The sequence below is a fragment of the Crocodylus porosus genome, unplaced genomic scaffold, assembly GCF_001723895.1.
Source record: "Crocodylus porosus isolate Cpor-Errol unplaced genomic scaffold, CroPor_comp1, whole genome shotgun sequence".
NCBI lineage: Eukaryota > Metazoa > Chordata > Crocodylia > Crocodylidae > Crocodylus > Crocodylus porosus.
The window spans coordinates 2,561,611-2,566,576 of NW_017728913.1; the positions used below are offsets into that span (position 1 = coordinate 2,561,611).

Consider the following 4,966-nt stretch of genomic DNA (forward strand, 5'->3'; position numbering starts at 1 on the left):
AATTACTTGCATTTGTCACATTTCTGCTTCCTCACCCTTGAGCAAAATTGACTCCGGCTACTTTGTTTACGCATGACCCTGCCCATGATGATGGTTCACATCTCCACCCCTTCACAAAATGCTTGTACTCCCTCTCCCATGGAATTCCACTCTCTTGAGGACATAGGTCTGCTTTAACCCCACTTAATATTGGCATAATATTATCCCACCTTCTCCTTGATAACACGCTTCTGACTTTTCCAGATGCAATACACAAAGTCACACGTGTCCATTTACATTTCATGCGTCTACCACTTCACGAGTCCTCTACACTCCTGCTTGATGCTGTTGGCTCTAATCCTCCTTTTCTTTGCATCCCCATAGTCTTTACCAGTTGTTTTATCACTTCAACATTTAAGAAAGACTCCCCTTCCCCCTACCTTTCTGCTCCCTGCCCACCTTCATTAGTTCCAGACCACACTAACGCTGATAAGCTTTACATCAACCTATCTCCTTCCCCCAACCCCACTTCTCTGTCCACCTTCTTCTTTCTAAGCTTCATAGCATGCAATTCCTTTTTTTTCCCAATTTGGCAGTCTTCTTTTTCCTGCTCTATCCTCACGCCTTCCTGTATTGTTCTCTCCTCTGTCTCAAAGTTACTTGTTCCACTTATCTTTCCTTCTTTTCCCTCCTCTGTCACCAGCTGCACCACTTCAACTATGAAATTTCACTCTTCCTCACTGGCTCTTCCTTCTTGTGGGGTCTCCTCCACTATCATGCGTTCTGACCCAATGTCTTCTTCCCCATTTTCCCTTGCCCATCTCTGCTGCTTCTCTGTAGATCTGCCCACACTTGCTATGGAGTTTAGGCTGTCCAAAATACATTATAAGCCCCCAGTGTGGCCCTACTTGGATTACTGGCACTGGTGGCAAGTGCATTATCCTGCTAGGACTCCTATCATCTGTCCTCGTTACTACTTGAGCTTTCCATGGACCTGTCTATATACCATATTTATTGCGTACTTCTCAACATACATAACTTTTGGTATATAATTCTTCATTTTTCTCTCTCCATCTCAGGTATATTCAAATAATCATTGTCTTTTCTCCTCCAATAAAACCTATCCCTGTAAGTTTTTCTCTCTTACCCATCACTACATACATCTTCCAAAAATCCTCATAAGCTTCTCGCTCCAGTATAAAATTTTCCAAGACTTCCAGTCAAGAAAGTTGGCCAAGCTATTCAGATGTTCCACTTTAACATTCAAAACGTCAAACTATATTTTTTCCATAAATTTGCATCTATTCTTCATCCGATTTCTTCCCTTGTTACTATTGCCCTTGTTCTCAGACATATATTACCAGCCATTCCATCTCTTGCTTCCTCCCATTTTTCTCTTTGCAGGTCTAGCTTATTCCTCCCTCCAGTCTTCCTCTTCCCATCAAATCACCATTTCATTCCCCATTTCTCCCTCCTGACCTTCTCTTCCCTTCTCTTGTTCTTCCCGATTGGATTTTTCCCTCATTGTTTCCTTCAGTAAAGCCTTCAAAAACACTGATTCCACCACACCTTTCTTCCTTACTTTCCTCATCTTTGTTTCCACTCTCAGATTCATTTCTCATCTCTTGGTCTGCTTTTTCTTCTATAACTGCTACACTTTGCTCCAGAACTGCCACCAATACTGTTCTGGGTCCCAAGAACTCCTCTTCTTCCTCCATCCCAGTGCTCCATCACTATCCCCCTAGCACTTCTGGCATTGATCAAGGCAGTAAAACTGGGCTGCTGCCCTGCCACTACACTTGATTTTAGCCAAGGAACAGCCAAGAAACTATGCTGTTCATGGGAATCTACCAAAAGGACACGTTTGTGCAGTCCCTTAATAAGACACGTGGTAGGGCTTATTAAGTGCGGTCTCCCAGATGGCCAACTGTTTTTCATGCCATGGTGAGCCACAACATTGCATACATTTCAAATTCCTCTTCCCTTCCACAGCTGAACCGTGCCTTTCTTTCCTATTTGCAGTCATTGCTGTTTCTTTACCAGCCTTCAATGCCTGGCAACCACTGAGTCACAGGGATCCAAACAGTTAATCCAGAATCCCTCTGTTCCCCCTTTTCTCAGCCTGATGCAAGTGATCAGTCTGGCCCCACCCTCCATGAAATGAAGCTGGACCAAGTTGTCTTGGGTTGAGTGGTCCCATGCATATAAATTTTTGGAACATCCCAAGACTCATGATGAGAAAATCCAGCTCCAGTCATGAGTGGGGGAGGGGGCGGGGGGGGATGCATATGGATCCTTTTATGTGGGGGAATGGGGGGAGGTATGTGGAAAACATGCATGGACTGAGCAGTGATGTCATTATGGCTTGAAATACACCACTACCCCATGGGTGTATTTCATCATTTCAAATCTGGTAGGGCCCAGAGGTAGAGGTGGTTAGCTGTGTTAGTCTGAAGTTAGGCAGAAGGCAGGGCAGGGTGGCATCTTACAGACCAGTGATTCTCAACAAGGTGTTACATCACCCTAAGGTGCTCTGAGATCCTTTCAAGGCTGCCACACAATGATAGCACTGTTAGGTTTATAAACATGGCTCAAAAAATAATCCAGAATCTTCAAATAGAAATCCATAGTTGTAGTCTTTCTGAATGGTCTTTCAACAATAAATTGCTCTACTATTTTTCTGTAGTTAAAAAGAGACTGAAAATGAAGATCTGGCATTTTCTAAGAGGTGCCATGATAGTAGGTCTTTCCTAATATCCTCAGCCTTGGTGAGAACCACTGAGCTTTCATAGGCTATAGCCTACTTCAGAAAGGCATGATTCAGAAGTAGGCTTGAAAGTTCATGCCTTCTAAACTAGTTAGTCTATAAAAGGGGGTTATAGACCCAGCTAACTACCTCTATCTTCAATCACCTCACCCTGTTCTCAGCCTCATATTTAAAGAAGGCTTAGCATTTCTTAGAAGTGCACAACCAATCTTAACAGTGTAGTGCAGGATGCTCTGCACCATCTCTTAGACACTACCACTATACTCAGAAAACAAAACAAAAACTGCAAACCTTGAACTCTGGCCTCACTGTGCATTTTCATAGAGTGCCTCAGGAATCTCCTTCCTACTGCTTCACAATTATGCAGACTACCCTCCATCATCCAACAATCTCTGCTATTCCTTAGGCCAAGTCCACACCACAAAGTTTTGCCAGCTTAGGTACGCCTGTTATAAAAACGTCACTCCTCTAACCGGCACAGCTGTGCTGCCAAACCCATCCTTATTGCATGTAAACACAATTTATACTGCAAACATTCTTTGTGCTGATATTGCCCCTGTTGTTTGGGAGACACTGCTTTAACTACATGGGTTGACCAAAGCTGCATATCCACCAAGGGGTTTTACCAATAAAGCCATCATGCTCAAACCATTTTAAATGCAGACCAACCTTCATGGAAATGAATATTAGGAAAAGCAAAGTATTTTTACCTGTATTAGCTTGCAATTCTGTAGCTTGGTACAGCTCTTCTTGTTTCTAATTATCAGGCAGCTCTCCCCTGAAAACTGCAAAATGCGCCTGGGGAGTATAGAAAACAGGGCTGGAAAGGACCTTGAAATGTCACCAGCTCAATTCTCCTGTTTAAGCCAGGATATAACCTATGTAGCTCTTCAAAAACAGCCTCTTTAAGTAATTTATTCCAGTGTGTAACTGTCCTTACTTTTAAAAGGTCTTTCCTAATATCCAACCTAAACCTCTTACATGTCCTAGCCCCAGTCAACCTGGAGGACTATTTATTAAACTTCCTATATGCAACAAACTTATACATATGTGAACACTTGTCAAGTTGCCTCCCAATCTTTCTAAATTTAAAATACCTACTTCTTTCAGTCTTTCCTTTATTTTCTAGACCCTTTTTTTGGTTTTGTTCTTGTCTAGACTCTCCACAGTTGCTTCATATATTTCTTAAAGTTCTGTGCCCAAAAATTGAACACTTTAGCTGAAGCTTTATCAATGCAGTGTCAAGTAGAAGGATTATTTCTCATCTCTTAATTTGTAATACTCGTTAATATATCCAAATGTGATTTTTATTTTGTTTGCAGCAGAATGACACTCTTGATTCATGTTCTGTTTGCAATCTACAGTGACTTGTAGATCCATTTATGTGGCGCTGCTGACTAACCAGTCAGTCATTCTCCATCTTGTATTTCTGCAGTGAGTATTCCTACCCAAACGTAGTACTTTGTACACGCCCTTATTGAATTTCATCCTATTTATTTCAGGCTGTTTCTACAATTTGGCATTTTCAATTTTAATCCTGTCCTCTAAAACAAAAACACTTCCTCCCATTTGCAAATTTAGTAAGCGTAAGTTATTCCCTCCTCCAAGCTGCTTCTAAGACCGTTGAATAATAATCCTAGTTTAGAAACTCTGAACTAAAGACATGTACTTCCAAACCAGGAAATAAACCTGGATTTAATACAATCCTTCATTCTCACGCACACACAAACTGCTGTAATGAAACCTACCATAAGGACACTCACCAACAGCAATCCCCTCTCTGCAGCAGTCACTTTAAAGCTGTCAAGAAGATGTCCACCAGACCACAGTTTGACCTAGAGAATCCAACACAAAGAGGTGACTTACTGCTTGGCTGCCAAGAATCAGAGCACTGTGCCAGCCTTCAGAGGTGAAAATGAAACCAGGTGCTGTGTACTTTGTTTTGTTTTGTTTTTTTTATCAGCCACCTCAGCAACACAGAATTAAATTTTAGATACTAATGAGTTGTTAAGATAAGTGAGGACTTTTATTTTTCGTAAACCAAGTATTTTTCCTTAAGAAAAAGGAATTAGTGATTGATGCATGTTATCTTCCAGGCCTAGACGCACAGAATTAAGCACATTACCTCTATACCCCCCAGTGGCTCCCAGCCTAAGCATACAATCTTGGATAGTACAAACTATCATTGTTTCAAACTTGTTTACTCTTTTGTGTAAAGGG

The 4,966-nt window shown here is 41.6% G+C and overlaps 1 protein-coding gene across 2 annotated transcripts in view; it reads right to left on the reverse strand.

The window, feature by feature from the left end:
* The window catches only part of LOC109309618, an 18,655-nt gene extending 14,027 nt beyond the window's left edge, over positions 1-4,628 (reverse strand). Inside the window, exon 1 of one of the 2 annotated variants that reach the window (XM_019534367.1) lies at positions 4,510-4,628. The gene's annotated coding sequence lies outside the window, so the exon portion shown is untranslated. Of the gene's footprint in view, positions 1-3,456; positions 3,543-4,509 lie in introns of those variants that run through there. The other variant, XM_019534366.1, reaches the window with a different exon arrangement.
* Between the last annotated feature and the right edge of the window lie 338 nt (positions 4,629-4,966).